Genomic DNA, 11,436 nt, shown 5'->3' on the forward strand with positions numbered 1-11,436 from the left:
ATTCATTTTGATCCCTTCTCAGGGCTCGCACACCAGCTAATACTGGGACGTAGGGGCATGCAGCAGGAGGTAGCTTCAGGATATCAGAATTAGGAATCAAATCAATCCCCTTTGGACTGTACACTGCTGCCCTGGAGCTATCTCTTTCGGGGTGATTTGTTCTATTATCAGATCGAGTGTCAGTCTTCCTCTGTGACTCACTATCCCCTAATTCCTCTGTTCCTTTCCCGTCCCAGCACTATTTGCTAGTTCCATTCTAAGTTGTTTTGGGATTTGTTCATCACCACTGACTTCCTTACTTTCCTTTTGTATTATACTGAGATATGCTAGTAGTCTGTCCCCTTCTTCAATTATTCTGTTTCCATCCCTGATCGTGGTACCTAATTAGGCTATAGTAAAGTTTAACTGATCAATTTTGCTATCCATGGCCCTCATTTTAAAATCCATACATTCATTTATTTGGGTTTGCACAGAATCTAAGGCAGTTTTAAAAATATCCACCACGGTTTGTTCTACTGCTCCGACTGCTTCATACTCTTTACCTAAACTTAGAAAGTTATCAACATCGGTTTGCACCCCAATAGTCCTACACAAGACCTTCTCGTGTTCCGGCACATTGGTATCCCCTTTATTTGTTCTCCCTGTTCTCCCAAATTTCCCTTTCTATTCACCAATTCTTTTTCCCCTCTGCAGATTCTGAGTTCTTTCTTTTGTCATTCCCACTAGTTTTTGGGCTTGTAATCTTGTTGATATCCCGGGGGTCATCGGTTTGTTTAAATTAGAGGACCCCTCTATGATTTGTATTGATTCTATTACAGGGGTATTCAAAACAAGCTGGGGGATTTCAGTACAACTATCCACATTTAAATGTGATGCATTTGTTGGCAAGTGTATACCAGATTTCCTATAAGTTGGAAGTTTTGAGTGGTCAAGTGATAACCTTCTTTGTACTAGTTCAATTTCATGGCATAATACTGATTCTGCTCTTAATATAAAATCGTCAAGTGTGCCAGCAGCACCCTTACATTTACTCATGATTAGTTGTTTCTCCCGGGGCCGCCCACGCACGTCCGGCGATGCGGGCGCAATGTTCCTTATGAGCGCCTCCTGACGCCTCTCTAACGTGGTGGCGTTGTGCGCGCCGCGAAGGTTGCTAAGAAGAGTAGTCCGCTGACTCGTGGTGGTGGCGGCTCCCCCGGAACCCCCGATAAGCAGCGACAGCAGTTTGGCAGGTAAAAGCTTAGCAAGTCTTGGTGTGGCTGTATCCAAAAAAGAAAGTTTGACAGAGCTCCCAAAGTGCTTCTTTGATTGAGGATCTAAATGCACTTATTTTGGCACTTACTAACTCATGGCCCACTCGTGACTGGGCATCTTTTCGATCCTATTTTTTCAAATATAAAGGACTTGAAGACAGAGCCCACCCTTCCACTTCGCTGGTCTGACGAATTCGCTGTGCCTTTTACGGTCAAGGTCCTTTCTTTCCTTCTTACAGAGCGTCTAAAATTGCAATCAGAATGCAGAAATTGTCCTAAGCTCAATATCACTGCACTGAATGAGCAACAGCTTTATACTAAACCTACTCTACAATAACAGATCGATTTAGACCAAGATCCAATTTGTCACTGGCTTACTGAGGCCATCGATTCTACTCTGCCAACTACTTACAATTAAGCGTGTAGGCAGAATTCACCCACCAGCCCCTTGGTTTAATGATGCACCTAAAGCAGAAAGGAAACGCTGCAAAGCGCTGAAAGATGATGGAGGAAATTTCCTCTTTATATTTTCCTTTCCTAATGGGTTCCTTTTTTTCTTCTCTTCTTTTTCCTTTTTTTCCCCCCAATGAGCCTATTTCGCTCTCTTTCCTTCCCACCACCATGCCTTGTACTATACGGGTTTCTCCACTGATGTACTATGTAATTATTATTTGCTTTTTTGGTTTGTTGTATCTGTTAATTTCTCCCCATCCCTGAAAAAATTTCCCTCTGTAAAAATGTATCTTTAATGTACCGTATTTCTATTTTCCTTATATGTATATTATGATATTTGATTTGGCAGCCTTGATGAGGCCCCATGGCCGAAAGGCCGATCATAGGGGGCGAAACACGTGTTAGCTGTGCCACAATTTTGTTTCCTTTATTCTCTGTTTATGATTAAGCTCTCATATGACTCTGAAAGTAAAGAGTCCTCTTCACACCTTACTCTGGACCCAATAAATGGATGTCATTCCTAATAAACAATGAATATTTTGATTTGTCCTGGCACACTTCTTGGTCATAAAATAAATGGGGAAGGGGTTTCCCATTGCTGAGGACAAGTACTTTCATAAATATCCTCAGTTATACGCAGGAGAGCACAAAATCTGGGCCTATTACCCCCTCAACCTCGTAAACCTAACTATGATACAGGACATTCTCAACTTTTCATTGAGACAAGGAGATGGAAGCCTGCTATGGTCCTTCCGCTCCTAAAAAAAAGGCCACTTGGATTCCTTCAATTTCTCTAACTTTCGTCCCATCTCTCTGCTTCTAGTCTTTTCCAAAATATTGGAGAAACATGTGAATGGCCAGCTCATCTCGTTTGCTGAGGCCCAAAATGTTGTCCACCTTTCACAATTCAGCTTTAGGGCTGAACATAGTACGCAGTCCGCCCTTTTGGGTGTCATGAGCATCTAAGAGAACATCTAGGTGGTGGCAGCACTGCCACACTAATTTTATTGGATTTGAGTGTCACTTTTGACACAGTATCCCATTCGATCTTCTTAGCTACAGTGGAGGCATTGGGTCTGGATGATTCAGCACTGGGATGACTTGGTTCCTTCTTAAAAGGCCATATAGTTCAGGTCTTTTTGTCCATTGGGTACTCTAAGCCAAAAGCCCTGACCTCAGGAGTTCCACAGGGCTCTGATTTGAGCCCACTTCTATTTAACATCTATGTCCACCCATTGACAGTCTTAGTGGAGAGCTATAGACTTACCCTTTTTTTTAATATACTGACGATACTCAGATTATTTTCTCTTCATCGTCGGCACAGAACCATGACTCCTTGTTTCTGAACCTGGGCTGGAGCAAAATTTTGACATGGATGAACATGAACTCCCTCATGCCTAATGGGGATAAGACAGAGGACATGATAGTGGGTAAGAAAACCTATCTGTGTGCAGGAAAGTAAGATCTGCTTTCATGGTTACTGTGAGAAGTTGTCCTGGTATATGCTGTCCACTAATTAAAGTGGACCCCTTGCCCCAGTCCAAAAAACCCTTATGGTGATTTAAGAGGTCAAAGATAACCTTTGAAAGCTATCCAAGTGGTAGCTACGGAGAGCAACCCTCAGGCTTAGTCTGGAAGGCATACTAAGCAGCTTGTTGTTTTACCAGAATGCAATCTTATAGTATTGTTAAATGAAAGGAAAATGACACAGTAGCAGTGGCGGCTGGTGACATTTGAGAGTGTGACCATAAAACAATTATCGTAGTTCACTGAGGCGAGCGAGCATAGCGAGCATAGCGAGCAAGCCCGAACCACCTATGAGTTGTTCGGGGAGTTCTGCCCCCGAGAAAATGTAAAAAAAAGTTTGGGCAAAGCGTGCATTTTCAAGCAAATTTGAGAAAGCAGGAAGGTTAATAAAGCACTTGTGAATCTGTTCTAACAAAGACAATGACTGGCAAAACTGTCTCAGGCAGGGAAATGAAACAGCTTTCTGTGCCATAAAACAGCCTGGGTGCGGCAGGTTAATGCGTCCACTGCAGGAACTTTCGTTAAACCTTTAGGGTACACACATTCCCCTGCAGACGGTAGGTCTGGGGAATACAGGATGCTGAGCTGGGCCACGGCAGTGAAGTGATAACCCCGGGGTAACTGGAGCCTAAACTTTCCTCGAACTGCATGCTTGAAGGCGCGTTTTCAGGGGACCATCTTGGCCGAGGATACAAGACACACCACTTCTCATGAGCACGTGTCTGTCACCTGCAGAAGAGGGAGGAGGTCCTTGCCCTTCCCCATGCTGTTGGGAGGAGTGATGGTCACCCCCTGCCCAAAGCACAACTGCCTGCACACTTCGGGCATGGGCCCCCTCACTAAGAGCAGATGCTGAGGGCGGCAAGCGTCTCCATGTGCACCGTGAGGCCTAGAAGAGGACAGAATGCAGGGGAGGCTGAAAAGTGCACTTTCATGCTCACAACATGCACAAACCCCGATTCCTCAATGTCTTCCCTGCAAAAGCATGAACAGAAGCAGGGTTAAAAGCCACACGCATTGCACAGCCAGCTTCCTTGTACCAACACCGCACAAGCCCAGCTTCACACTCGGCGCTGTGCCACACACCTCAGTATTGCACACCTAGCTCCGTCTGAGTACAGCTGTTCTCACCCCAGCTCACACCGAAAGAAATATCAGAAGTATCAGCGCCATACACACCATGCGGAAAGCAGCACTGCCTGGTCACTGGACACAGTGTCAGCCCCTGCATTGCTTCTCCTCATAGACACTGCATTGCAAGCAAGGACTTTGGTCTCAACACGGTCTACCCCAAAGTACATGTGCTGCACGCCCCACTTACCAATCAGCTTTCATGTACCCCCAGAACCTCAGTCACAACACCTCTTCCACTCCACCAGAGCACTCCCATACACTGTACTGGAACTCGACCCTCCACAGACCACACGGAATGCCTACACACAGTACACATCGATCCTTTGCATTATACGCCAAGCACCACTCCCTGCCTCCCCACCAACCTCACAACATATACTTACAGAGTGTAATTTTTTTGTGTGCAGTGAAACACTGGAAATATCTACAACACACTGTTTATTCTGTGCAGTGAAACACTGGAAATGTCTACAGTTGTTCGGTGCAATTAGCACTAAACATGGTATACAGCACCACTTGTTCTGTGCTGCACAACACTGGGAATATCTACAGTGCATCATTTGCTCTTTTCAGTGTGACACTAAACATGTATAACGTGCGCCATTTTCTCCTGTGCTTTGTGGCGCTGGAAGTGCTTACCTTCCACGTTTTTTTCTGTGCAGTGCTACATAGGGAATGTCTATTCCCAGGAGACCCCTATGCCCCACTGCCCACACTGAGAATGTGTATGCACTAAAAATGGACACAGCTACGAGTTTTCTGCAGTGTGCAGTGTGCAGTTTGAAGTGTCCGGACCCAGGTGCCAGGGCTAGGCTTCAGTGTTGTGTACATCTGTTACTGGATGCGGACAGCGCACATTGTCGGTATTTTTATAGTTCCTGCTTACCGTTTGCACGGGCCATGCGCTTTGTCTCTTGAGTATTCCGTCCTTCGAGGAGCACATGGGCCATCCTGTCCCTGCTGGCAGCGGTCCTGACTCCAGGCTCGGGTTCTGATTTCTCAATGTTTCCTGCACTTCTGAGGTTCTGGTTCATAACATCTGGAATGGCCTAGTCTGGTCTTTGGTTATCTTATGATTTTTTTTTTTATTTAAAATATTTAAATTGTGCTCTGCAAATAAGTATTTTAGGATGGCCACTTCAGCAAAAATTGAGCTGTTCTTAGCAAACCTTTAACCAGTTCAAGATAGCGCTAGGAGGACGTGCCAAAGACAGACGTGGGGCTTTACAAATCCCTCTGCAATATCGAAGGATCTTTACTTCAAAGGTGCAAACAATGGAACGGACAGAATAGTTTCCCACGCCTATGAGAGTCCCCTCCAGCTGTTACTTCTATTCCCTTTTAAAGATATTTTACAAATGGGTAGCCCAAACCGGGTTCATGGGAGTCTCCCTAGAACGCCATTCACGTTAACCCCAGAGACTTTCAGGAATAAAAAATTCAAAGTCTCCTCTCATGATGTAAGGCAGAACGGTAACAGTCCTTGCTGCAATTAATGTTTACAATCAGGCACAGTCGCAGCTCTCAATAAGGGGGGTGGTTAAAACAAAAAATAAATAAAACTTACCTGACCGTCGGTGACAGGGTACTGCGCCAGTTCTGCTCCTGGACAATCCAGAACAGGCATGCTCCCTCGACCCTCCCTTCCTGTAAGCCAAACACAACGCTGCAATGGCAGCGTTGTAATTGGTATGGAGTACTGGACAGCGCCCAGCCCGGCGCCTGTAGGGATTCCATTTTTAGGTCTCGCATAGACAGCACATGCACTGCTTCTATGAGGCATCAAGTAATCTGTATGTGTTGGCAAGCGGCCGGTTGTTTCTCCTGCCGCTAGCCATTCGGTGAATGTTGACACAGTTCCTGTTAGCTGGATTTTCACTGGCTGTTGAAGTCAAACTGACTTCCTTGTAGTCTGGAAGCAGCGGCCACTAACTACAGTTTTCGTCAGCCAGATCACACTTTTTTTTGGTCGGCATCTCTCCCTGACGTAAACATGGCAGCGGCGCATGCGCAAGGCTGCGGCAGGGGACCATTCTGACTCAGGTACCACCAAATGGCTCTGTACGCTCTTCCTCTTTCCAGGAGTTATCATTGGCATCTCTGGGGTGGAAATAATTTACTCATACTTTGAGCGGTACCCTGATGGTCCCCTGATAAATGCACCTGTGAGCCTCGTTTTCAAATAGGAGTGTTGAAAATTCACCGATTTTCAAGGAAAATATATGTTCAATAAAAGAAAAACTGAACTCAGTAGATATTTTTTAATTATTTCTAATTTCGTTGCCATACGTATGCATGAGCATTGTCTGCAACAAGGAGGCCCTGTGGACGTACATGTGGGAAAAAGAAAGTCACCTGAAAGTCATGTGAAAGCACAAATGTATATAAAATCTATGGCAACTCAACATGTTTACCTGGTAGTCCCATGACGTAGGTACCTATCTGCACACTAGTTTGACGTAAACCTGCATGTCCCGAGAGTTTTGACATTGGATATCTTACGCATCTCCTCCTAGGAAGATGAGGCTGGTTTTGTGAAGCTCTTTTCATCATTTTTGTGAGCGCCAGGGATACTGCGGGATATCAGCTTTGGTTTAGTGCTGTAATAAACCTGATGATTTGAAACCATTGTGAGCGACATTTTGAACATTAGTGGTGCGTGGGAGCACTCTGGGTGTTCATGACATGCACAAGGTTACATCAGGTATGCGGCAGGGAGAGAGTGCCCCCCCCGCCCCCCCCCTGCCACAATTACAGACATCGAGAGGAGGATGGGCGAATCAGATCTTGAGCAGGCTGGAGGTTCGGCATTTCAAGACATCTTCTGTAGTAGCAGAGTCCCTGGCACGGGAATTTGTACTGGCAGGCACGAGGGTGCTTGTATACAGTTTACAGTGGAGAAGTGTGGCTCAATAATTAGAGCGGCAGACCCTGATGCAGAGGTCTAGCCCGGGACCAGGGTTCAATTCCCGCCTCAGTGGGTCTTGGGCTCAAAAACTCCACGACCTGATAATTCTCGCCTCAGTGCCTTTTCCAATCATGGAGTCCCACTCTGCAACTCTGGGCAATAGCTTGCTTAATCTCCACAACCGCCCCCACAACGCTAAGGGCGTTGGGGGTGCCCAGGAGTGGACGCCTCACAGGGAAGCCAGGATGGGTTCCACAGCGGTATTCGTACAAGCGCCTTGAGACCCTTGCGGGTGAGTAGTGCGCTATACAAGTATCAATTTACATTACATTTAAGTTACACCTTTGAATGCGTCCGCACTCCCGTGTGCCTAGCAGATGCGCATGACAGCAGACCTGTTGCCAGCCTGCAGCAGGGCATGCCCCCTGCATTCCAAGGGCACGTGTGTTTCTATAGATGTAGTAGGCAGTGCGAATGAGCTTCCCCCCTTGACCCCCTCCCCCAGTGTGCTCTTTCACCAGGAGTTCTCAGCAAAAGAGCACTTATGGTCACACTTTTCAATACCACCTTAGGCAGAATCTGACATATAAGGGTATTTACAGAGGTAAACTAACCCCCTAGCCAAAGAATGAAACAAATCCATATGTATTTCTCTCTGATTCTCTCTCTCTCTCTCTCTCACACACACATACACACACACACACATGATGTCTCACCGTTCTCTTCTCTCACACACACACACTCACTCTCGCTTGCACGCACACACATCCCTTGTGTATGCGTGTCTCTGCTTCCTACTCAAACATACAAACAGAATCAAGATGGCTTTTGCACACATGTAAATACATACGTACTTTGTCTCGCTGTCACACACACACAAACACAGATTTGCACCTCTGTCCCGCTCTCGCACACTAACCAAGACACATTACTTCCCTCTCTCTCATTCCCCACCCCTTCTACACAGTGAAACACCTGTATGTCTGAGCCTGGCCTGCCATTATTGCACCCACTGTATGGTAATGCTCGTGATATCTGCACGGATCAAACCAGACACAGTGTCGCAAGGACAGTTTCTGGTCGCAAAAGCATCTTTGTTCCCCACTGGCTGAACTACTGAGGCAAATCACGTTTATGTGGCTCCTGAGTTTAATTGTTGAACATTAAAGAATGTATAATTTTTGACCATAACACACGGCAACCATTTCTGCATTTTTAGTACAACCATTCGGATTTTGAGAGGAGTAAACATCTAAACATGTTTTGCCTTTGGAACCTGAATGGCATTTACCCCATCTGTTGAGAGCTAAAGGCGTTTACAGAAGCAGGAAGAGTTTCTCTCATAAACGGGAGACACACACAGAGGACATGGGGAAAACAGGCATTTACAATGCAATAGGTCTTGCATTTGCTAGCGTTTAAGCTATTGGCATTATAAATGACAATGCCTTTTATTTATCTGTTTTGAAAACCAACACATAAATAAAAGGCATTCTCATTTACAATGCCAGTAGCTCAAACTCTCACAAATGTGAGACCTATTGCATTGCAAATGCTTGTCTCTATGTAGGCCTACATTGAGAAAATGTAGAGTGTGCATGACTGCTTTGGTTGGCCCCAGGGCTGACCAAACAGTCAGGGGACTCAGTGTGTTGCAAGCCACTCCTCCAGACCCGCCCACCCCCAAACAAGCATATACCCCTGCCTTCTGCTTTCTCGCAGCCGCGAGTTGCAGAAAATAAATGGTATTTAAAATACCATTTTATTTTTTTGCTTCTCGCATTGCAAGAAAGCAGTGGGGCGGTGCTCCAACACCCTAATGGAGTGCCCGCCACTGCACAGTAGTTATAAAAATGTGTATTTACTAATATAACCCTTCTAGTACAACACAATATCTCATACATGGAGATAATCACAAAGCACACAATACTTAAGCACAGACATGACAGTAAGTAGCAATAATACACAGTGGGCCCAGAGGGGCACCAAACTATATACTAATAAAGTGGTATAAGAACCACAACTCAAGTCAAGACAGTGTCTAGAGGACATAGAATCACTGGACTTCAAGGAACCACTCAAGGTGAGTAAGTAGGCACGCCACGGAAGACAGGTGCAGTGTGGGAACACAAACGCGTGCTCCGTGCAGTTCTATGGGAAAGTCGCGGTTTAAGATTTAGAGTTTAAGGACCCTTCCCAGTGGACTTCGAAGATGCCACTTGGAAGATGGAAGGTTAGAGAGCCAACCCACCCATGGATACTGAATACCAGAGTTACTTTTCCCAGGAGAGCCGGGTGCATAGGTATGTAGTGGTGTCGAAACCGCAGTCGAACCCAATGGAGAGCTTTGTAGAAGTGCAGCTGCTGGAAGGAAGAAAAGTGTCTGTTAGAATTCAAATGTGGATTCTGGTCCAGGAGTACCTGAAAGCAGAGGGGACAGAGTCTGGGTCACTGGAGAGTGACCAGGGGCTTGATAGACAAATGCACACTGATGTTGGGTGCTTCAGGTTAGTTGAAGGAGTTCTTGACTATGCAGCTGCGGGGACTAGAAGACGTCAAGGATGACCAGAAGCCAGATACAAGCTGTCCCATGAATATGTCGAGTGCTATGGGGTCGGTGTCCAACGGGATCACCAACAAGCCTTGGCAACGGCAACCAACGCAAGAGGTCAAAGAAGTGTGCAAGTAGGACCAGCAAGGACCAGGAGCACAGGGGAGTCAGAGAAAGCCTGGATCAACCAGGGAAGCTCAAGTAAAGTAAAGTTAAAGTTAACTCTCAAGTGGACCCACAGGCCGGAGGTACAGGAGTCGCGAAAGGACCTCAAGCGATTTCGCAAAACAACAGCCCATAGAGCACTAGTGCAAGGAGGACAAAGATCTTGGTACAAAATGGTGCCAGAGGTTGGGGCTATCAACAGCCTAATGTACTTGTCCGGGAACGGTCAACAAGCACATGCACTTGCAAAAGTACGAGGTGCACAATGTTCGGGTATTGCAGCCCTCATAAGAGATTCTGACCTCAAACTTAGTAAGAGGGCAGCTCGGACCTCAAGGGATGTAGGAACCCACAACCTGTGTTGCTGGGATCTTCGGAGTTTGTAGGAGCTCAGGAGCAGCAGACCAGCTCTTCGTGATGTGGTGCCTACAAATGCAGGGGAGTGACTCCCTCACTCCATGGGAGATTGTCTTCAGTTGTCCTTGATGCTCCACAGGTCTTGCACTTATCCTGTTTGGTGCATGTGGGCACAGTCGATATAGCAGACTGAGTGGGACACAAAGTTGGGCCCAAACAAAGTCCTGCGAAGAGGGGCGTGGCTTGGACGCCGATCGGGATGGCGGCGTGAGCTCGCAGCTCCGCGCGGAATCCCGCTAATTCTCCTGATTTCAGCACCCTGGGCGACCCGTGGTCAGCGCTCCTGCCCTACGAAGTGTAGGGGGTCCACTGGGCGTTGATAGAAAGTTGTCGGGGGACTGCTGGCCCCGTGGAGACCCAGTTGGGCGACGGCTGTGGTGTCGCCGAGAGTGAGAAGAAGATGGCGGCGGAGCGGCCGGGCAACTCCGGACATCGACATTGAGCTGACTTGGTGCCCACTGGTGGAGGGCTCTGTAGCTGAGAGATCGAGGTGGCAGGGACTGCGGCGACAGTCCTGAAGATCGGGGGACAAAGGACCCGACCCCGCTCGGGCTTCGAGGACATTTGCCGGCCGCTACCCTTCCCTTTCCCCTTCCTCCTCCGGGCTCACGTGGGGTCGGGTCGGACAGAGCTCACCCGCTTGGCCCTTGGAACTACGGGCACCGGCGGTGGCATTTGATCCTGTTCAATACTGGGAAGGTTGCACCGGCTCACGAGTGCCGGGACCGGACGGGTTTCCTGGCCTGTGACGCAGTACCCTAAGATGGCGGCCAAGGGAGGACCGGTGGCCGTAGAACACGGACAGGGGAACCTGGCGGCGCCGTCCCAGATGGGCGAGACCCCCCCGAAGGAGTTGGACCAGGAGCAACGACTGAACCGACGCCTGGATGCCATACTAGATGCGATTACCTCGACCAAGTAGGCGTTGCAGTAGGACATTGCGCAAGTAGCCACGGGGCTGGGGCTCTTGCGAGCGGACCATGCGAAGCTGGCGGATAAGGTCAAGGACCATGATCAGCTGCTATTGG

The sequence above is a fragment of the Lissotriton vulgaris genome, chromosome 6, assembly GCF_964263255.1.
Source record: "Lissotriton vulgaris chromosome 6, aLisVul1.2, whole genome shotgun sequence".
Lineage (NCBI taxonomy): Eukaryota > Metazoa > Chordata > Amphibia > Caudata > Salamandridae > Lissotriton > Lissotriton vulgaris.